Genomic DNA, 24904 nt, shown 5'->3' with positions numbered 1-24904 from the left:
TCAACGCGTGTTGATTAGATAGGAAAACGCCAGAAGCTGTACATTGATTCACACCACACATAAACAATAGATTTTACCGACCAGGTACTTTTCAATTGAAATCATAACACTATCTTTAAACCATCTAGTAGTTGATAACCAAATCTTCGAGCTCTGGTCCAGGAGAGAAAAAAGACATTGGGCTGCATCCGGTAAGTTTGTCGCAAATATTACTAGCTGTACCCTGAGAAACGTACTATTGCTGTACGTGGTCTTTTTTATTAGTAGCATGCACAGCAGACAGACACAAACAAACCGCGCACGTTCTTATTAGTCTAATAATTACATAGAACTAGTGCGTCACGAAGCTGAGTTATAATCCCCTTTTTTATTTGTTTTACTGGCAGTAGAGATCTCAGTTTCCCAAGAGAATTTAGCTTATTGCGCATTCATGCTTGAATATCTAATACACGACTACCACCACCCACGTTTTTTATGTATAGTAATTATTTAAGTTGGTCAAGTTCTTGTGTGTTATTACTTTTCCATTTTAGTGGGTCATAATAATAATAATAATAATAATAATAATAATAATAATAATAATAATAATACCAAACACAGATGCCAATAAGTAAATGGTTCACATTTTTCACAATATTTAATAAAAGGTGGTATTTTTTCAAGCTGTAGTCACCTGACAGATATCCATCTACTGCAGTGCAATTCAATCAATAGTTCATTGTAATTATTGTTTGATTGCATCTATACATATGTTTATCGCATTGCCCAGCTTTTAACACACACTTACTCAACAGCATACCGTGGAATGTGAGTTGTTATTAATGATGCCTTTTTGAAATGTATACAAAATCACCAGTTCATCGGATAACACCTAGATTCAACCCAAAAGCTCTATAAGAGTCTATGATAAAAGTGTGGAGAAGATTTCTAAGATACCTTTTTAATAGGATCAGCTGAATATGTATAAAATACACTAGCTTTCGAAAACCACAAAGGTCTTCAGGTGAACTGAAGGTAAGAAAAAAGTTCTTCCAGGGATGGAAATAAGACTCCCATTCCACAGCAGTTTGATCCATTCCTGGTCTTACTATTCTAATAAGACCCACCTCAACTTGTTACCTACAGTCTATACACCATGGCTAATCAAGCACATATTAAAACCTGGAATGGGTGATAATGCAGTAGGAGTCTTATTTACACTGCTGTATTCTTATTAAGCTGAGGGAACACAAAGCCACTGTGTGGCTTGGAACTTTCAAGAGACTAGGTTTCAGGCCACTGCATGGCACACCAGGGGAGACTTGGGGTTTGATACAGCAAAGTTGCCTCAAACTAGGTCTCCTGGAAGCAGGTTTCAAGCCACTGTTCCCTCAGCTTTACAGGTCAGCTTTTTATCTTGTGGTTCTCCGTCTCAACTGAAGAAGAGACCTTTGTGGCCTTGATGCTGTTTTGTATCGCCCATAAAAACCTTCTCGTACCTGGACCAGCACAGCTTATCCGATTCTACAAGAAGTAATCCTCTTCAGCCTGTATAGAGTGACAGATGGACTCCGCCAGTGCATTTGGAATGAGTAGCAGATTGCAGATCGTTTTCAGTCCACATGTTCTTAATGCGCACATCCCCATCGGGTGTCTTAAATTGCTTAACAGATATCCTCTAGACATCATAATAAGGAAGCGCTTCGACACATTTTTGACTGTGCTGATGTATAGGTGTGCCAGAGGTTTTTCAGATCTCTGGTATTTTAGAGCTAGTCATGGGAGTGTATCTACAAAGAAGAGGAATACCGTTTGCTGCATGAATACAACAAGTCAAGCAGTATGGTCTGTTGCCCAACAACCATGGCTACATTGATATAATTTGTTTTAACTGATGTAAAGGAAAGCTGTTTTCCTTTTCCCCATTGATTTTATTTATTTTTTTGGTCTTTTTAAAACCATCTAGCCCAGTAAACAAGACAGACAGACATGAAGGAATCAAGGGAATTAATGTTAAAACTTTACAATGCATTAGTAAGACCTCACCTAGAATATTGTGTTCAGTTCTGGTCACCTTGTTACAAAAAGGATATTGCTGCTCTAGAAAGAGTGCAAAGAGGAGCAACCAGAATTATCCCGGGTTTAAAAGGCACGTCGTATGCAGACAGGCTAAAAGAATTGAATCTGTTCAGCCTTGAACAAAGAAGACTACGCAGTGATCTGATTCAAGCATTCAAAATCCTAAAAGGTATAGACAATGTCGACCCAGGGGACTTTTTCGACCTGAAAAAAGAAACAAGGACCAGGGGTCACAAATGGAGATTAGATAAAGGGGCATTCAGAATAGAAAATAGGAGGCACTTTTTTACACAGAGAATTGTGAGGGTCTGGAACCAACTCCCTAGGAATGTTGTTGAATCTGACACCCTGGGATCCTTCAAGAAGCTACTTGATCAGATTCTGGGATCAGTAAGCAACTAACAACCAAACGAGCAAGATGGGACGAATGGCCTCCTCTCATTTGTAAACTTTTTTATGTTCTTAAAATACTGGTCAGTATTTGCGTTGGCTAAATTTGTACCTTTATGTGGCCATATAAAGTAAAAAACCAAACTAAACTACGGGCAATGTGCTTTTACATGTCACTATCACGGAAATGAGTAGCATTGAAATCAGAGGTGGTCAGGTAGAGACCATTTGTAGTTTTGCCTTCTAGGAAACTCCTTCCTGCAGGATTGGGGCTCTCCAGGACCAGGGTTGGAGACCCCTGATTTAAAACAAGAGGCAATAGCGAGGACCATAAAATGCCCTAAAAAAATCCAGCTGTGGCTTGTCCAAGGCAGGGTATAGTTTGATCAGATCAATCACTTGGTATGGTATCAGATATCAATTTAAAAAAAAAAAAAAAATCTGTGTTTGTTATAACATGATGCGAGCATGTATGAGATCTGCATCGCAAATGGATGGAAGATTTACCAAATGATCTCACTCGCTATTAAATGGACATGAATTGATTACCTTTTCTAAAGGGCTCAGTGTCTTGCAATGTAAATATCGATTGATTGATCGATCTCGCAGGCTGGCAGTCATCTCTTTATGCCAGGGGCTTCTCTGAGGAATGATGGCATCAATACTGATCCCGTAATAAACCTAGCCTTTAAATCTTTCAGCCAGTTGGAGAGCACACTCTTTGATCATGTATCTTGATTTAGGAGCACATCCTTTGCTTGATGTAGAAGTCTGTGCATTGATTGCGTGTGTGATGACCGCGGAGCATTTTATTTCTAATGATCCTCATCACCAATCGATTGTAGGCAGGCATGCTGCACCTCCATAATGTGACTCATACTGGAAATATCAGTCATCTGAAACTGGTTTATTCCCTTTTTAAGGGGCATTGTTGGTGCTCCCAGATCAGGGCCACACTATTGCAGGAAAGTTAGCATCAAAATCGCTCATGTGGTAAGTGAAGCTGTGTGCATTGCAGTATTAGCTGGACACATTGTATTATTCAACCAGATACTGATATATAAAGTAAATATCAGTACATCAGTACAATGCAGGTTGTACACTGCCTGGCCGCTTTATTAGGATGTCTACATATGATCAGGCTGGGCCCCCCTTCAGCCTCATCACAGCCTTAACAAGGTGCTAGAAGGGGGTGGAGGGTTTTTAAATCCATTCAGTCGCAATTGGAGCCGAGAGGTAGGCAGAGGGTCGTGATGATGAATGCGTTGTTTAAGTTCATCCACACATGCTCGATGGATTGAGATACAGGGATTGTGGTGGTGCAGACTTCTGTCATGTGACCCACGTGAGTGGTTGCTTTATTGTCTTTGAAAGTAGCCATCGCCACCAGGGTGCAAGTTCAGTACTGTTGGGTGGGCTTGATCCACAGCAATGCTTCTGTAAACCTACAGCAGGACGTTCTTTGTATACTGAGTGTATAACTGTGACAGACTGTATGTAGCTGTAAATGTAAGGCTGTATTCCCAGTGGGGAATAATAAGAAGCATTTATATCACTACATTCAGAGTTAATCCTGCTTCTCGGAGTCATTGAAAATTGCATTTTCTGGGATGATAGTGATTTCTTTCACTGTTCTTGGCTGTTGACAGGCAGTGATTGATGGCTTTACAGTTTAGAGTTGTGAAATTCATAATTCTATCACATTAGATGACATGAACAGAGCGCTTTGTTTTATATATTTTTACTCGGTGGTTTTGACGTCACAATCAAACGAACTAGCCGGATCTTATACTAATCATAATTTTGAGTTTAAAATTCGATTTCTCGAATGAAAACTGATTTTCATAGCTACATTTTGAGTCTGAGATTTTCGCATGTTAGGCGGGAGAATGCCAGACATCAGTTAGGCTATTGAAACAATATCATTTGCTCATGACATTTCCCTTTCGAAGGCAGCATTATTTGGCTGCTTGAGATAGACAGTATCGTTTTATAGGGCTGATGGTATCAATGCATGGGTAACCCTTGCATCAGTGACAGTCATAAAAGGACAGCCATTCTAGACTTCTTGTGCATGTCTTAATCAAACTCTCTAATTCGATTGAGCTGTTTCAGGAGTGTGTTTGGACAGTTTTATGTATTTCCCACACAAGGCTTATTTGGAAAACCGGGAGGCTTATCTACAGTAGCATTGTTTATTGGGCTTTAGTACGCTGCAGAAAGTGAATTGGTTTCCATGACAATCCCCATTAACTTGTAATGGTTTCTGGTGTGAAAAAAACATTAGTTCCACTTGATTTACCCCGCAGCGGGTTTGAAAGCAGTAATTCGGCAGGTGTGGGTACTGGCCTTTCATTTGATCGTGTTTGTGAAATTACTTGCACAATTAGCCTGCCCCCCTAAAAAAACAAACAAAAAAACTAATAAAATAATGAAACACCTTTTAAGTAGATTATACAATAAGTAAATGGGACATGTGAGGGTGTCTTGCAATGTACAGTATAAGGCAGGATGTGCATCTCTTATACATTGAGACAATCTACACACAACATAGTTCTTTATTATAGAATCCACGTGAAGATATTTTGATCAACTGAGTTTAATTTTTTTTTTTTAACTTTTGCATTTTTTTAAGCATCGACATTTTGACAAATCTGCAACTGATTTGTGATTTCGTTTGTGCGATTTTTTTTTTTTTTCATCCATATTGTTAAATACTCGCCATAAGATATTTAGTGTTAGAAACTTCAGAATTTTCAACCACCAATCAGGAAGCTCCATTCCAGGGCACTTCCACACGGTGGGTGACTGCGGAACATTCAGATAGAATCTAGAACTTAGAAAAAAAAAAAAAAAAACACTGAAGAAAATTCTTTAACCAGATGGTTATTGTTAAAGAATAATTTTAGTAATTCATTTAAAATAGAATATATATATATATATATACAGACGTGCTCAAATTTGTTGGTACCCCTCCACAAAAAACGAAGAATGCACAATTTTCTCTGAAATAACTTGAAACTGACAAAAGTAATTGGCATCCACCATTGTTTATTCCATATTTAATAGAAATCAGACTTTGCTTTTGATTTTTTATTCAACAGAATATTGTAAATAATAAAACAAATGAAAATGGCATGGACAAAAATGATGGGACCGCTAACCTAATATTTTGTTGCACAACCTTTAGAGGCAATCACTGCAATCAAACGTTTTCTGTAGCTCTCAATGAGACTTCTGCACCTGTTAACAGGTAGTTTGGCCCACTCTTCCTGAGCAAACTGCTCCAGCTGTCTCAGGTTTGATGGGTGCCTTCTCCAGACTGCAGGTTTCAGCTCTTTCCATAGATGTTCGATAGGATTCAGATCAGGACTCATAGAAGGCCACTTCAGAATAGTCCAATGTTTTGTTCTTATCCATTCTTGGGTGCTTTTAGCTGTGTGTTTTGGGTCATTATCCTGTTGGAAGACCCATGACCTGCGACTGAGATTTCAATGTGCCCTGCACAGATTCAAGGCACCCTGTGCCAGGCGCAGCAAAGCAGCCCCAAAACATAACCAAGCCTCCTCCATGTTTCACTGTAGGTATGGTGTTCTTTTCTTTGAAAGCTTCATTTTTTTCGTTTGTGAACATAGAGCTGATGTGACTTGCCAAAAAGCTCCAGTTTTGACTCATCTGTCCAAAGGAAATTCTCCCAGAAGGATTGTGGCTTGTCAATATGCATTTTAGCAAATTCCAGTCTGGCTTTTTTATGTTTTTCTTTCAAAAGTGGAGTCCTCCTGGGTCTTCTTCCATGGAGCCCACTTTCGCTCAAAAAGCGACGGATGGTGCGATCAGAAACTGACGTACCTTCACCTTGGAGTTCAACTTGTATCTCTTTGGCAGTTATCCTTGGTTCTTTTTCTACCATTCGCACTATCCTTCTGTTCACTCTGGGGTCGATTTTCCTCTTGCGGTCGTGCCCAGGGAGGTTGGCTACAGTTCCATGGACCTTAAACTTCTTAATAATATTTGCAACTGTTGTCACAGGAACATCAAGCTGCTTGGAGATGGTCTTGTAACCTTTACCTTTACCATGCTGGTCTATTATTTTCTTTCTGATCTCCTCAGACAACTCTCTCCTTTGCTTTCTCTGGTCCATGTTCAGTGTGGTGCACACAATGATACCAAACAGCACAGTGACTACTTTTCTCCATTTAAATAGGCTGAATGACTGATTACAAGATTGGAGACATGTGTGATACTAATTAAAGAAACTAATTAGTTTGAAATATCACTATAATCCAATTATTTATTATCTTTTCTAAGGGGTACCAACAAATGTGTCCAGGCCATTTTAGAATATCTTTGTAGAATAAGCAATAATTCATCTCTTTTCACAGCTTCTTTGCTTTATTCTATGACATACCAAAGGCATGCAAGTATACATGATAAAATAGCTTTTAATTTCATCACTTTTCAGGAGGAATGAAGCTTTATTTCAATGAGCTGTAAGAGTACCAACAAATTTGAGCACGTCTGTATATATATATATATTTTTTTTTTTTAAAGAATCAGTTATTTGAAATACTTCACGGCACAGAAGTTAAAATTACTGAATAGAAAAAAGAACCCCATTAAGATTGTTATCTTATTTATAAAGATTGAAAAGTCATTCCAGTCAATTACTCCTTTTGTTGGGCATATTGCATGTATACATTTCAAAAGGGCATCTGTCCCTGAATATCACATCTGATGTGTTTCTTTCTTTTTTTTTTTATGACGCCTCAACGTTTGAGTCATGCAGTCATGCACAAAGTGCTTAGTCAAGTCTGGTAAGGGTTTTTTTAAATCTCTTTAGCTGTCTCTTTGCCCAGCATCAAGACCGATTCCAATAATAAAGCTCTTGAATTCTGACTCCCACACAGAGAACAGTTTCTTTAGCACAGGGAGGTCTTTGTGTTTTGCAGTAAAGAATCTGCATACAGTTTAATCTGATGCTGTTAGGTAGCCTTATTTGATGGGTAATTGCTAGTCTTATATCTACAGCATATCGATATTATGATATTCTTGCCTTAACCAGTCAGTCATATAAACACATTAAATTTAAGCTGTGATGCATGAAATCATTTAGTGTACTGTAGCGAGAGGGGAATTTCTAGTACATTAAACAATGAAGTCCCCTTTCACTAGGAACATTACTCCCTTAATCCTGTAAATATCCTAACATTCATTTGCTGGTTTTTTTGCTGCCGAAGGTTATGCTTTATAATATGCAAGTACAGTAATCAGGTATGCACTAAAGTTTTTTAAAGCAACCAAATTTGATTAAAGTCATCCAACGCTAACACTAAAGTAGAGAAATAAAACTGTTTTAATGGCAAATGAAAACCAGGGATAATGTCTAGTCCCTGGCATTTGCAATCCCCAGTCTTTTCCGGGTTTGAATTTTATACAAATGTGCCTTCCTACAGACCTGGCGTTAGACAGCACTTTATTCCAGTGCCTGTTTAGGTGGGTTGGGTTGCTGCCCACAAGAAGCCTTGATAATGAGCAAGTAAAGCAAACCAGTCTGTGACCCAAGGCAAGCCTCATAAAAAATAGCTTTATGACCCCTGTTGGGGCTGCACATATACACATCTATGCTAATATATCACACATATATTACACTGTACATACAAAAGGCTATACTATACAGGTCTCCAAATGTATATCTGGTACTACACTGGCTTAAAGAAATCAAGGCATCGCTTTCAGGTATTCTTGCATTTCACCTGGAAAGGGGAGTTGTCCCCAGCACTTCAACACCGCCTATCCTGTCTTTAACCAACCAGCTGCTTGTCCTTGCGACTGACTTGGCAAGCACACGGACAGCCTCCTTTTACCAAGCCATCACGTTTTGCAATGAAAATGCATGTTTGTTGGAACACTCCTTTCTTTCAAACGTACACATTTAACACTCCTGTTTAGTGCTGTGGTGGTTATCTGCTTCTTGCTGATTAGCTCTGCATTTGTATGGGCAGCTATTGCAGAGGTTGTATGTTACTGTTGTGCTTGATAAGTGGCTGTTCTTTGTTCAAGTTAATATTAAGCCTCTTGTTTAAAGCATCTGATAAGCAGTGTATAGCCCATACATGTGTGCCAGCTTCCTTCCAAAAGATAACCGCTACATCCTGGAATGTTTGTGAATAGGCCGTTTTCATGAGTGACCTACACCTTTTTAAATGGCTTTGCATTGTACAGTGTTCGATAACGCATGGGGAAACTGCACTCCCAAATACCCCCAGGTGCATAACCCTGCATCGATATTCATACAGTCATGTATTATTATTATTATTATTATTATTATTATTATGCTGGTAGGTAGCCTTATTCGATGGGTAATTGCTAGTCTTATATCTACAGAATATCGACATTATGATATTCTTGGCTTAACCAGTCAGTCATATAAACACATTAAATTTAAGCTGTGATGCATGAAATGTCATATAAACACATTAAATTTAAGATGTGATGCATGAATATCATAATGTCGATATTCTGTAGATATAAGACTAGCAATTACCCATCGAATAAGGCTACCTACCAGCATAATAATAATAATAATAATAATAATACATGACTGTATGAATATAGATGCAGGGTTCTGCACTTGGGGGTATTTGGGAGTGCAGTTTCCCCATGCGTTATCGAACACTGTACAATGCAAAGCCATTTAAAAAGGTGTAGGTCACTCATGAAAACGGCCTATTCACAAACATTATTTATTTCTTAGCAGACGCCCTTATCCAGGGCGACTTACAATTGTTACAAGATATCACATTATTTTTACATACAATTATCCATTTATACAGCTGGGTTTTTATTGGAGCGACCTAGGTAAAGTACCTTGCTCAAGGATACAGCAGCAGTGTCCCCCCACCTGGGATTGAACCCACGACGGTTAAGAGTCCAGAGCTCTAACCACTACTCCACACTGCTGCCCTAACGTGGGTTTGTAGGCGCACAAACCCGCGTTGCATTGCTGTACTTGTGAAGCTTTTTGCATTGACTCTCGTAAGGCTTTGATTTATTATTTTAAACTCCACATAGTATTGGATTTCTTGTCTGCTTAATATCCTATTGTGCATGTTCTGTGCAGCGATCCTCTATAGTGGTTTCAGTTTAATGGGTAGTGTTGCTGTCAGTGAGATGAGATGAGGTTAAAAGCTCTAAAACCATGAATGTAAACGAGCCTGAGTCTGTTGCATTGTGGTTAAGACTCTCATTTGCTGTGCTCTGGGTCGTCGGTTTGCGCCCAGCCTCTGCCCTGATACATCAGCTTAGATCATGTCACGCATACCGACTATTCCAACAAAAATTCCCTCTGAGAACACTTCCTTCTGTTTTTATGAAGGGAGGTGGGGATATCATTGTTGCGCAGGGGCTTCATTGCATAGCGCAACGCTGGTATACTTCAACCACCTTGGAAAATCAGCCTTGGGGACTGTTTTTGTTGGAAACATTAGAAGGCATGGGAAATATTGAGCAAAAACGTAGAGACTCATACTACAAACACACTTAAGGTCAGATTCATGTTTGCTACTCACTACTTGGTTTTGTGATACTTTTCTATAGTGGTGTAACAGGCATTGAAAATCATGTACGCACACAGCGATTTTATTAGCTTGGAGATGTTTTTAGTTGGAAAATAAGCTAGTCACACATACACACAGGCTACAAAACGGACATCTTTATTTAGAAATATTAAGTTTGATTGGCAGGAACAAATATATTTGCGTTGAAGGATTTATTTGTTCTTTTATTGCCATTGGTGTCGTATTTCTATATTACAAAAGATAATTGACAGCAACATTGGGGGTGTAGTATGTGTGTGTTTTTTTTTTTGCCTCCTTTTTTTCCATACTTTGTTCTAAACTTCCTGTTTGGACATCATCATACTGTATTTTTTTTTATTATTATTTAAAAGGAAACGTTCGTGCCAACACTGTGTGTGCATCTAAGCTTGTGGTTTGGCTATTTATACAACAACAAGAAGAAAAGACTCAAGAGGAAGTGATTTCCATATGATCCACATCTGATGCTTTTTTAAAGTTGTCTTCTTGTAATTGCATTCAGATTCGTTATGACTAAATGGAACTCAGTTTGAAAAAAAAAAAGGGATTTCATGGAATTAAGCAACATCATGGCATTTTTTTCTAACAAACAACTTTAGCACAAGTGCACCCTTGTGGTTATAGAAAATGTTCCTCTAAGAACACAGGGCATCTGTTTTAAAAACGCTTTCAAAGTAGGTAAGAGTGCTGTTTATTCACCGATAATGAAACTAGATCTCTTGAATTACAGAAACCAGGCAAATGCATTGAGCAAGTTGTCAGATTTATTAATTGTTTTACTTCTTTATAGGGTGACACCAAACACTTTAGACACGCTACACTTGAAAACAAATTCTGTGTTACCCATGTGTAACTTGAACTGAAGCCCTATCGAAGTCCTGAGAGTTCATATTGACCAGAAACATGTGTCTCTTTTTTAAATCAAGAAGGTGTTGAAACATTGCGTGCACAATGAAGTGCTCAATTAAATGAAAATCTTTCACAAAATTGAAAGAAATATTCAAACTGTTGTGGCAGATGAGAAGGATTACCGCGATGCGTGCCAGTAAACCAATGCGAATTAAATGGGAAGCACCATTAAACCATCTACATATGTTCAAAAGAATAGACAAGAAAAGTCAGATTCAAAACTTAATGCGAAGCAGAACACTGTCGATTTGTGATGCACAGCCTTGTGAAAACTCAGTATATGAGAATGATGCTGTACACGTTGTACACGCTGTCCATCTGACCTTCACAGTATGTGTCACACGGGGTAAGCTAGGTCAGGAGTCCCCAAACTGGGAGCTGAGGTCCCTGGGGTGCCTCAAGAGGGCCACAGCGTAAATATTTTCTCCAATGTCCCCAATACCTGCCAAAGAAATGTTCCCCTTAATTAATTTACAGAACGTTGTTTTGCATGACTGTTTTTTGAATTTAACACTACTTTGATCTATCATTCATTTATATTTATTCCCAATGCCTGCAGTAACAGTATGTACCGTTATACATTTTAAAGAGGGCTTTTGAAAAGCACGGAATGTCACATTTCAATGTATTTACTGAGAAAGTTTGGGTATCCCTGAGTTAGGTAACTTTCCTGTTAAGGATGACAGACCGCTGTGCAGTCAATGGGAGTCTTTGTGACGTTTTGTTTATTGAAACTGTACAGTGTCTGGTTATGGGATTTGGAATCCCAATGAATGTGACTGGCAGAGGGATGACTCATATACACCACGTAGATGTAATATTTGTAAATATTTCCTTACCATTTATGAATAATCCCCTTCTGTATATTTTTCCAGTTATTTTGACAGAAGTTTATTGTTGGGGGACCTAAAAACAGGAACAAAAACATGTTTCGGAAGGAAGCAAAGGAGGAGTGATTTTCAGCATGCTGTACAGTAAATAATCGCACGTGTGCTTGTTCTATTTCGAGCGGATGTGATGATCTTTAACTTTGTGCTTCAACATTTCCTACCAAGTGTAATGCATGTTGCTAAAAACAGCCCCTGCGAGGAAAGTAATGTGGAATAACTGGGCCCACTTCCAGACTAATTAACATTAAATATATTTGACAACTCACTGGCACAATAGTAACCTGGGCATTTTGACCTGCTGTTTTGACCTGCCGTTTCGCCAAACACTCTGCAAAGGTCTTTGCCAGCTTTGATGTGAACTTTCACACGTTAATTGTACTCCTGGGTATGGATCAAGAATGCAATCTATAACTTTACATTCTTTTAATTAGCCCCGGGAAAAACTACTGGCGCTAAATATAGCTTGCAGCACACAACCGCGTGTGACTTTCCTTTGTGGACTTTCCATTTTAACCCTTTTCAGTTCAAGTGTGTGGTAATGGAGGGGAAACGAGAGGAAATCTGGAGAGCTGTAATGTGACGTAAAGGTTAACAGCCAAGCAACAACTTTGGGTTTAGTGGGTGAAAAATGTTAAACAAAATGATATGCAGCCCGAATCATTATCGGGTTTATGAATATTAACAGCTTAAATGGTCATATCACACAACTATGTTTTTGGTTTCCTACAGTTACCATATGAATGAGATGAAGACGACTGTCAAAGCAAAGGTAGCTTTGAATGAAATTGACTTTACATTTTTATGCTGCGTACAATCATTGTGAGGGTTTCTTGGTGTTTTTCCAGCAATACACTGCAGTGCACTAAAAGGGGCTTATAGCTTAGACACGTTGGCTGATCTAGCCTGCATTACAAGCTACTAGTAGTAAGGACTGGCTCTTAGTCAAATTATAGTCAAATCACTTGAACACTATTTGACTAAATAACCCTGATTTGATTGCAATCAAATGTACATCCTTTAAAAAGGGAACAGTAAAAATCATGTAATTGGAAGCTAATTGGTCTTCAAAGAAACCATGAAGCGTGTAGAACAGTCTCATTTCTATAAAGAGATTTTTCGAAAAATCTTTCTTTAAATAACTCTGCAGGTAATGCTGGAAAAGGGGTTAAATGTTCAGTGGAACATTTAAGGATCCGTTATAAGGGGTTCTAAACAATAGCCAGAAATTTAAAATAAAACAATGGCAAAAGTGTATAATAACTGTATTGCAAAAACAAAGCAGCCCCATACGATTGGCCAGACCTGGAAAGACAGGCAGACAGACTATATCCATTATAAGCGATTATAAACAATAGCAAAACAAAAACAATGGCGAAAGTGTATAATAGTCTTATTTCTAATTCTATAATTAATAGCATAATTAATAACATGTTTATAGACTTTCTCACTTGCAGCAGATCCCTGTCGCTTAATGCTTTTGCACTGAAAACAGAATTCCTTTGTGCTGTTTTACTAGACTGTTCCATAGTGTAGCTACAGTACCTGTGCATTCTGTTTGACCACCTTTGTTTCCACCACGTCACTCGAGTCAAAGACATGTTCCTACTATCGGTAGCTGTAAAGACACTTTAATGCTTTGCAATAGCTAACTGTTACAGTGTACCGTAGTCAATAGCTACCAAATGACCACAAGGTCTACCAAACAAGCATTTTATACTGTAGATGAAGTAGAACACAAATGTGTTTTGTTACACACATCCATGGCCTTGGCTTAGAAAATAAAAGTTTCAATATCTTTTAAAGGGCTTTTTGATGCATTATGGATTACATTTCTTTTATTTGGATTCTGCTAAAGAGGTGATACAGAAGTGAAATTTAAAAGGGAAAGTTATTTAAGCCGTACAACTTTCCCTTTTAACATTTCACTTTTGTGAAAGTAAATGAAGCTGACAAAGTGGAACCAGGAGTGATGCATTTATTGGATTGCATGATTTCAGTTTTATTTAACTCTAAACAGATGTTTCAGAATGCTATTTTAGCTTGTAACCTTGCTATTTATAAAAAGATAAAATCAGTGTGGCTCTTAAAGATGGAATTTTGCATTTTCTGTGTGTTAAGTTTCATTGACCCTATGAAGGGAATGTTTTCAACATGGGTTTCTGATTTGGGTTTTAAACAGTAATAAAAAAATAAATAAACACTGGAAAACATAACTTAGAAGCAGGGATGTGCTAGAATCAGTTTGGTGTGGGATAAAGCAGAAAAACGTTGATTTTAATTTTCTTCAACAGTGGATTTAGGTTTTTGTTATTACGAAAAACTAGCATCCCTGTTTCTGAGGTAATGTAATAATGTGATATCTCGCTGTTTACGGGTATACAGCGCTGGCTGAAGTTGGGTGTTATGAGCTGGGGTAGGGAGTTCTATGTATGGTATAGTTGCAGACACTTTCTCCCTGCAGCAGCCTTTCTCCCTGCTGAAAAGAAACAGAAGTGCATACTTTGTGTGGGAGCCAGAGCCTCCTTTTCTCCATTAAATCCTGTGGTTACTCCAGAATATTCCTAATGTGAAAAAGGAGTGTTATTAAAAGCACATGCAAGGGGCTGTCGAGTCAAAAAGGTCATTTTGAAATGTCCAGTTTTAAATGTCAACTTATCAGTAAAAGAAAAAAAAAAGAAAAAAAACTCCCCTCCACTTTAACACCGTAGGTGGGCCAAAAAAAAAGACATTGATTCTTCCAATAATGAGATTCCTACATTTTACCTGTTTTGTGGTTTATTACATGTTTCCAATTTAAATATATAAAAGCCAGTTTACAATCTTTTATGGCTTTAAAAAAAAAAAAATACAGAAGGAATTCTGAGAGTATTTTAAGACCTTTGCGACGCAAAATCAAAAACAGGTGTTTAGAAAAAAACAAAAACAGTAATTGTTTCCATAAAACAATAAGCATGTAAATAATCTATGGCATGGTATATTAGAGTATAAATTATTTCTATCTTGAGTGATCTGTGAAAATCAACATTTGTAATACAAGAGGAATTTGGAAGTTGCATGTAAGACACAATATATTCTGTGGGGTTACAAGTCTCTGTTCAGGGTAATTACATTTTATAGAGCTTTCAATTTAAAGACTGCAGTTGGAGAGTAGAGAAAGAGAACAGTATGCCAACATGGTTTGCTAACTGATACACATGTGTTCTTTGGCTGATAAATTATCCGTAAATGTGGGGCTGGAGGCAATCGCTGTGTTGGGTCTGGCTAGACACTGTGTCTTGGTGTAGCTGGATGAAAGTGGTTTATTTTAGGCACTTTGCATAGGGAATGTCCAGGGCTGGCTTCATTAAAATTAGATATTTCCATATACTCTTATTAGAAGAAGATCGTACTGTATGTTACACAGCTAAAAAATCCAATTGCGATTTAAACTTGGGAACAAAATCCTTTACCACCAGTTACTGAGAGTTTAAGAATCTGGGATTGTGTTTTGCCTGTCGCACACATTGTTACATATACGTTCTGTGGAAATAAATAATGGCGATCTACGTTTTCATGATCCATGCAGTTTCATTTTGTAATTCGCAGTGCTAATATTTAAATATTTGCCATAAAAAAAAAAAAAAAAAAGAACCACTTCGAATGATTCAAAACATTACAAAAGGAACAGGGGAACAGAAAACTAAAAAAAAAAAAAAAAATCAGAGTTTGACGTACCGGTATATAGAATTTTTGTAGCCAATCAGAAAAGCCATGGAGTCCAGTAGAGTGTTCTTACTCTTTTATAAATTACTACAGTACAACATGCGTGTGAGTAAGAACACACGTGTACAGCATTGATGTGTGTATGGACTTGATATTAACTATGAACTAAATGGACACACTGTACACAAGCCACTGTATAAACACAAGCTGACATATGACATGCATATATATATATATTTTTCATCCATCTATTCATAATAAAAACACTAGTGGAATATGTAGTTTGACAAATGCTGCAACCACTTGAAGTCAAGAAGTGATGCTTCTTTTACTATTACTACTAAAACTAGTAACATCCCTAAACCAACACAACGTGGCATCCTTTTGCTAAATTGCCTCCTAGATGCCCTATTTTACAAGGTTCCACTCATACCTCCCCTGTTCCATCTATACCTCCTCCTCCCCATGTTCTGCTGTTATTGCTCCCTGGCGATTTGGGAGCTTTCCAAACGCTTGTGGATTGTAAACTACTGTGTTTGTTCTATTAGAGATGTTTGCAAGCATGCTGTAGTACACATTCCTACTCCAAAGAGGCTGTCTATCACAAGACTCGGAGCAGAAATGTGTCTGGGTTAAAAGGATAAGAGTAATCTTTCCTCAGGCAATGGTTCGGGGCTTTTATTAACTATCACCTCTTTTGATGGATTGACCAAATTCTATCAGTTTTCATACTCCTGCACTCCTGAAGTGGTTTCTTTTGGCTGGTTTTGTTTCGGTCCTTTTCCTAGAGTAACGATGTGAAGCGGCTGGCACTGAAATGAAAAGGTTTAACAACAGAGGCGTGGTCAGGGATTCGAGGAATGTCAAGCTCTGGCAAGTGTGTTCGTGCCAAACACATCCTCCCGTCTTTACTGCTGGTGAATTCCTGGAAAGGGTGAAGAATGTACTTGAGCATCATTAAGCATGATTACCCGGGGTTTTTACGTTCTTTCCCATATTATGCAGCAAAAAAACTTTATATTGCATAAATTGTTTAATCCCATTTTATATTATGGATTTGTTAACCTATCCCACCATTTTATATACAGTTTCTTGGCTATATCTTGTGCATTTAATGTCATATAATCCCCATATTGAGCATAGTCTTAGTAGCCATCATTGTTTGTATTGTCGGGGGCTACAAATTAAGGATGGGAATTTTAAACATATAAACTCTAAAGAAGTGGATAAACACTGAATAAAATGCTAAATGTGTGACTGGTCACGTGACAAATTTCACCAAACACATATATTTTTTTTTAATGTATTCATTTTAGTAATTTATCATCATATACAGTAGTCCGTCACATATCCGACTGCTGTGGTGCCACAGTAAGGGCGGATATTATAAATAGGAAGGGGATTGGCAATTGCCTCCAAGTAGCTTTTCTTATAAGATTGACACTGGGGCAGGTTTTATTCTTGGTCGATCTGGCGCTTTAGTGGCACACTCTGTGTTCATGCTGTAGGGGGCGTGGTATGGTATCCAGTCCATGGGTTAAGAAAGTCGGATGTTTGTTACATATTTTTAATAAAATGGCATCTCTTAACAAAGGAACGAGGTGAAGCCACATTTGGAAGTATTTTGAGGAACCGGACGAGGGAACCGTGGTATGTGAATAATTATGCCAAACAAAATTGCTGTACCACAAAAACACAAGTTCAGTGCTTCACCATTTGAAATGAAAACATTCAGAAATTACTGCGCGGAGTTACTAATGGCAGTAAAAAGCAAACGTCCATAATAAACAGAACACTGATGGCGACTGACATTTATTTGCTCTTACATCCCTGTGAATACGTATAACAAAACTCTGCTGCTCACCTTGTCTTTTCCCTTCCTCGTCTCTCCCACGCTACACTGCTGCTCTGCTCCCTCCGCTGGCTCCCTTTCACTGCTCCCATCCAATTTAAAACTCTTGTACTCGCTTATCTCTGCCTCGACCTTTCTGCTCCCTCCTATCTCCGGACTATTATTTTTCCCAACACCCCCTCTTGATGCCTCCGCTCCTCTGCCACTGTTGGATTAGCTATACCCCCCCTCTGCTCCCCCGCTTCCAGATCCCTGTCCTTCTCCACCCTTGCCCATCAGTAATAGAACAACCTACCCATGGGAATCAGGGTTGCCCCGTCCCTGACCACCTTCCGGCGCCTCCTCAAGACGAACCAATTCAGACAGCATCTGTAAACCTCACAACTCTCGACTATACTGGACTAGATGGCACCCAGTTGTACCAGTGCTTGCATTGTCTTGTACTTGCACTGAACTGGGCATCTGCTAATAAATAAATAAATAAATAATAATATAATAATGTATTGGAATCTGCATTTGGTAGATTCTGTAACATATGTAAGCTGTGTTTTATTTGAAATTATAATTTATTAGTTTTGTTTTGTTCTTTTGAATGAATGTGTGTGTAATTATATATATATATATATATATATATATATATATATATATATATATATATATATATATATATATATATATATATACAGACGTGCTCAAATTTGTTGGTACCCCTCCACAAAAAACGAAGAATGCACAATTTTCTCTGAAATAACTTGAAACTGACAAAAGTAATTGGCATCCACCATTGTTTATTCCATATTTAATAGAAATCAGACTTTGTTTTTGATTTTTTATTCAACATAATATTGTAAATAAATAATAAAACAAATGAAAATGGTATGGACAGAAATGATGGGACCGCTAACCTAATATTTTGTTGCACAACCTTTATAGAGGCAATCACTGCAATCAAACGTTTTCTGTAGCTCTCAATGGGACTTCTGCACCTGTTAACAGGTAGTTTGGCCCACTCTTCCTGAGCAAACTGCTCCAGCTGTTTCAGGTTTGATGGGTGCCTTCTCCAGACTGCAAGTTTCAGCTCTTTCCATAGATGTTCGATAGGATTCAGATCAGGACTCATAGAAGGCCACTTGAGAATAGTCCAATGTTTTGTTCTTATCCATTCTTGGGTGCTTTTAGCTGTGTGTTTTGGGTCATTATCCTGTTGGAGGACCCATGACCTGCGACTGAGACAGAGCTTTCTGACACTGGGCAATACGTTTCGCTCCAGAATGCCTTGATAGTCTTGAGATTTCATTGTGCCCTGCACAGATTCAAGGCACCCTGTGCCAGGCGCAGCAAAGCAGCCCCAAAACATAACCGAGCCTCCTCCATGTTTCACTGTAGGTATGGTGTTCTTTTCTTTGAAAGCTTCATTTTTTCGTCTGTGAACATAGAGCTGATGTGACTTGCCAAAAAGCTCCAGTTTTGACTCATCTGTCCAAAGGACATTCTCCCAGAAGGATTGTGGCTTGTCAATATGCATTTTAGCAAATTCCAGTCTGGCTTTTTATGTTTTTCTTTCAAAAGTGGAGTCCTCCTGGGTCTTCTTCCATGGAGCCCACATTCGCTCAAAAAGCGACGGATGGTGCGATCAGAAACTGACGTACCTTCACCTTGGAGTTCAGCTTGTATCTCTTTGGCAGTTATCCTTGGTTCTTTTTCTACCATTCGCACTATCCTTCTGTTCAATCTGGGGTCGATTTTCCTCTTGCGGCCGCGCCCAGGAAGGTTGGCTACAGTTCCATGGACCTTAAACTTCTTAATAATATTTGCAACTGTTGTCACAGGAACATCAAGCTGCTTGGAGGTGGTCTTGTAGCCTTTACCTTTACCATGCTTGTCTATTATTTTCTTTCTGATCTCCTCAGACAACTCTCTCCTTTGCTTTCTCTGGTCCATGTTCAGTGTGGTGCACACAATGATACCAAACAGCACAGTGACTACTTTTCTCCATTTAAATAGGCTGAATGACTGATTACAAGATTGGAGACATGTGTGATACTAATTAAAGAAACTAATTAGTTTGAAATATCACTATAATCCAATTATTTATTATCTTTTCTAAGGGGTACCAACAAATGTGTCCAGGCCATTTTAGAATATCTTTGTAGAATAAGCAATAATTCATCTCTTTTCACAGCTTCTTTGCTTTATTCTATGACATACCAAAGGCATGCAAGTATACATGATAAAATAGCTTTTAATTTCATCACTTTTCAGGAGGAATGAAGCATTATTTCAATGAGCTGTAAGGGTACCAACAAATTTGAGCACGTCTGTGTATATATATATATATATATATATATATATATATATATATACACTGAGCATCAAAAAAAAAATTATCAGTATTATAACACATTTAATTTCGAAAAATAAAATAAGGTATACAATTGATGGACATTGACGAAATGTTTTTGTTTTATTTTTAATCACTCGATCATTCATCCTTGACCATGACACACTTGAGTGACTATGACTGAAGAATATGCACTTAATCACCAAATTAGTGAGAGTAGATTGGACCCTGGATATGGAGTGATTTCAGCTGTTGAAATGCAAGCTTGAACAAAAGCAATAAAGAAAATCACAGAAAGAAAAACAATATACCACGTCTGTCCAGAGAGCAGCGCCTTCGTGCGATCGGCATGTTGGAGACTGGACTAGGGCAGCGTGCTGTGGCTCGCCGTCTTGGGTGCTGGCAGCCAGCGATTTCAAACCTGGCGAGACGGTATAACCACATTCTGTCAATGATAGAGCCACCAACTGGGAGACCAAGAGTCACAACACCTGCACAATAAAAAGTCACTGCACCTGCTGTAAAACAGAATTTGTCATTTTTTGATCACATCTAATGAATTTTATATAAAAGGTTTAGTTTATTGACTTTGTGCCCACAGGGCCAGCACGGGTACATCTAGTGCAGTACAAATACAAAGAGAGACATTTACTAAGATAAAAATAATACACATGCTTTTAAAAAGACCAGATTCCCGTTGAGCTTTTTTTTTTTTTTTTTTTTTTTAGTATTACATGCAGGACAGCCGCTGTAAGATCATTCCCTTTATTAAACATGTGCATGGATGAATCTACTGATCAACTAATGCCTGTAAATGAACCGATCAAAAATTTGAATTGACAGCCCTGATTTCAATATACACTTTGGTGTGTGTGTGTGTGTGTTTTTTTTTTGTAGTTACGTCTGCGATTTTAAAACGTTATTTGCTTATTTAGGGTTTCTTTGCTTAGAAAATATTAACCAGGGCTGTTGGTATACATACCAATGTAATATAAAGACTGTGTGTGCATGTAGATGTGGTTTAAACGCTGACACCTGCACAGGGCAGCAGTGTGGAGTAGTGGTTAGGGCTCTGGACTCTTGACCGAGGGTCGTGGGTTCAATCCCCGGTGGGGACACTGCTGCTGTACCCTTGAGCAAGATACTTTACCTAGATTGCTCCAGTAAAAAAAACCCAACTGTATAAATGGGTAATTGTATGTAAAAATAAGTCGCCCTGGATAAGGGCGTCAGCTAAAAAATAAATAATAATAATAGCATTTAAATGTTCACAAAAATGTACCAAAAGCACATCCCTAGTACAAATATTTTTTTTTTTTTTTTTAAAAACCCAGTCACTGGGCTAACCCCACAGTTATTGAGTCGCTTCTGTAAATCTGGGTGCTTTCTTTTTAACGTCACTGTACAGTTTTATTTGATTCAACTGTTTCAAATAACAAAAGACAAAATGTTTTGTGCCACAGTTTTATGTTTGTGTTTCTCGTAACACTAAAAACTGGATTCCAGTAAACCATATATTATGTGATGCTGCGGGTAGAGCCTTGGTTTGGGCATCGATTCAAGCCAACTGTGTTTTCAGCCTAAATCTGAACCATGTGCAGAATGTAAAAAAAAAAGAACTAAGAGAATGAAATGGCTTGGAGCAGCTGAGCTCTGGATGCAATCCTGTTTCAGAAACGAGTCCCAAAATAGTCATTTCAATACTTGTAAAGTCTAAATTATCACTTCCATTTCAAAACAGTAAATGCCCAGTGGATAAGAGTGTGTGTCCAATTGGTCAAAAGATTTAGCTCAAACAGCTCTTTTGAATTTTATTAAAGCTAAGGATCAAATTAATTGGAATGGTGACCATATACGAAGGGGGGGTTGTTGTTGTTGTCTTGCCAATCTTAAACAGGGTTTAAATGATACCAAATATACATTTTGTAATGAATTTCATCAAACATTTTTACAAGAAGGCTTTATCTCTCTTTAGGTCAGCAGCAAGTCCTGCAAACCAGTCTTACTGTCCACTGCTATAGTCTTCAGCAACCAGGATACAGTGGAGGTCCTATCCCTGCATCCGTCCATAAATACTGTATGTATGTACACTTTACACTTCTCCTTATATATGTAAAACAGCTAATCCAGTTGTTATGAAACTAGGTATTAACATTAATGAGCATAAGCTCCTGAGAGTATTCGATTCTGAGGTTATATAGGGGTGTGTTTCTACATACATTTATCCATCTTTGTGTCACACCTACATTGTTGCATATTACTGTATCTGGGTAACCACTCATTAAATTGTGCTGAAACCTGTTATTAACATTATTTGGTGTACAAGTTATTCCACATACAGGAAATCAGTAATGTTGGTATACTTGGCCATCCTCATGTGAGGCTGTCCTGCATTTACGTCTTCCATATGTCTCCATACAAAGACTAGGATAGGTGTTTTTTGTTTGTTTTAAATTTCTTATCCATCCCCCTATGAGGTTGCCGTGCATGAAGAGGTTGAATACCACTTATCCAATTTCCCTTAAACCTATTCATGGCTGTTTCTTATTGTATGCTGTTCTGTACATACTGTTGATTATATGTCATGGTCATCCAATTTGAAAGTCTGTATGAGAGAAAACAGAAATACATGCATTGAGAGATTTTGCTTCATTGTATTTGACAAATGTTCTGGTGACAATTACACAGATACCTGAATACTACTTCTTTTTTTTTTTTTTTACCGACTATTTCATTCAGTAGTCATTCCTTTGCAAATATTGTGACGCACGTATTTTTCAAACAGACCCTCAGAAATGATTGATCCCTTGCAGACTTCACTGCTCATGAAGACAGGCCCTATCAGCTTTAGGTAAAGGAATGACATGCACAGTGCATCCTAACACCAGGCATTGATTTCCAGACTAAAGGACATGCAAAGCCAATCTCTGCTCTCTCACCCACTGCCTGTTTATAGCTTGCTTAAAGAAACTCCTGTGGCAATAGTGATTTTAAATTACGCCTTCTTGCCACAGCTTTCCAGTCATTTGTAAAGGGTTTTATTCAAACATCAGGAAATCAAACAAAATCCTTTATTTAATCGGTTAGGTCTAGGTCAGGACAGGTGGGGAGGGGAGCTGCTGGCTTTGCCAGGGGAATGTATCCAGGCTCAGAAGAGCGCTACTGGGGCGAGATCTAGACTGGGGCTTCGCTGAATGGGAAGAGCCACTGAGCACCACTACCTACTCTGCAGTACGTTCTTTTCCTTGAAGGGCTCCTGGTTCCTAAAACACATTTTAGTTAGTCTAGTGGGCACGTCGAGCTGTTTCCACTGCCCAGCTTTGCAGTTCTCAGCTGCACACTGAGATATGTTCTTCATGAGCACGGTGCTCACTTCCACCAACAGTAAGGCTCAAAATGGTTCGTTAATTAAAAAACAGTGCGGAGAACTGGAACAGGGTGTGCACGAAGCTGAACCCTAAGCCCTTAACCACACCCAGCCTGCATTGAAATGAGAGGGGTTGTTTGATTATCATTAAACAACACAATGCAGTTTAGCAACAGTCAAAGACCAGTTTTAGAAAGTGTATGAGGAGAGTTAGAATGTGTATATCCTTCCTGTATGTGGGGTTTACAAAGTGCTTTTTTTGTTCCTGTGTGGGAGATGCTAGTAACTGATACAGGATTCCTTTTGGGAGGAAAGCTGAAGTAGGGGATTAGCCTGCTCTTTTTTAAGCTGTTTTTAAAGAAGCACAATCTGTGATCATGGTGTTCGCATTTGTGTTGTGCTGCAATTACCAAACAGCCTCTGAATATCAGCTTGTGTTGGTCGATTTTCAGTTTTATACGTGACGGATTCATTCAGAAGAAAAGTTTCAGAATGTTTCAGTAATGGTGCCGTGAGTAGAAGTCTTCTGATTCACGTTGTAAATGCTCCAATGCCTTTTGGTTTTCCAGGCTCAGATTGCAATTCAATGAATATGCATTATTAGGAATTCTGTGAAACTGTTCCCTGCTTCCCTAGATCAAATTGTGAACACCCCCCTGCTGTGTCCGGTGAAGGGAACAAGGCATCCATTTGGAAGTCAGCCAACACCTAAGAACATATACTCCCAAGCGTAGCACATCATGCAATACAGCAAGGTAGGCATACTAATAATAGTACGTGATCGGTATGTGTCTTTTTATGTCGGCAACTAAACTTTTAAGCAGATCATAATGAGCATACCGTGCAACATTGTCTGGGCCAAAGCATCTCCCCAAATTCTAAAACATATAAAACCTTTAGGATTGCTGACCGTGCCACAGACTTTTTTTCGTATCCGTTCCAGATTGTACTGTGGTTTTGGGATGTGGACTAATGGCGTAGCTGCAACCCCAAACTCGTTTGACTCCTGGTGAATAGTAACAGTAATAACGTTGCCTGTTGCCTACGGGGCTCTTGATGTACTGAAGCTCAGTTGGAATCGCAGCTGTGCTTATTGGGGTTATTCAGAAATGTTTGTGTTATATTTATGTGTCATTGTTTGTGCTGCTGGCTGTATACTAGGGTCTAAGTGCCAGTCTTATTAAGACTATGATTATTTCGATCCTGTGAACAAACACATCCTAATGGCCTGGGAGGTATGAACTCCTAGTCACTAATAAAGTACTGATTCATAGAATAAGCTGTTTCATATTTACTTTTGGGAGATCCCTTGAACCTCCGAATGTGGGCAGTTGGATTCAGATGCAAGGACATACAATTGTGGCATTGTACTGTGTGTTTGAGTTTCTGAATGCAGAATGAGTTTAGAATGAATCTCTCAATAAAGTACGACCTTCCCTTTCCAGCCCCCTGGTATCGATTCAGGAGATCAGCCAGCCATTGTAATTTGTGAAATAGTCACTGCCCTCTATCTGCCTTGGGTGAATAGGACCAAATTGGTTATTCATCTGGCCTTTTAATGGAATTGCTTTAAGAGACTGCGGTTTCCAAAGGAACAGGAATGGCAAGGAAGAAGAGGACCTGTGATGCAATGTGTTGTGCTTGAAGACAATAGGAGTCTTATTTGAAATACTGTAGGTGGGAAGTAGAAGTAGCAAGAAAATAAACATGGATTGGCTAGATATATCCTGTTCTGCAATGAGATTTTGAGCTCTCAACCCAGTCTCAGGGATGTGAAATAAGACACCTATTGCATAGCAG

The 24904-nt window shown here is 38.5% G+C and overlaps 1 long non-coding RNA gene across 1 annotated transcript; it reads left to right on the top strand.

The window, feature by feature from the left end:
• On the top strand, nt 1-22576 carry LOC131706809 (uncharacterized). Its single transcript, XR_009310817.1, has 3 exons — nt 1-191; nt 21713-21818; nt 22523-22576. It is a non-coding gene; the product is annotated as an uncharacterized LOC131706809 (long non-coding RNA).
• The last annotated feature ends 2328 nt before the right edge of the window (nt 22577-24904 follow it).

This window comes from Acipenser ruthenus, chromosome 37, assembly GCF_902713425.1.
Source record: "Acipenser ruthenus chromosome 37, fAciRut3.2 maternal haplotype, whole genome shotgun sequence".
Lineage (NCBI taxonomy): Eukaryota > Metazoa > Chordata > Actinopteri > Acipenseriformes > Acipenseridae > Acipenser > Acipenser ruthenus.
This window is presented reverse-complemented; position numbering and strand designations above follow the sequence as displayed.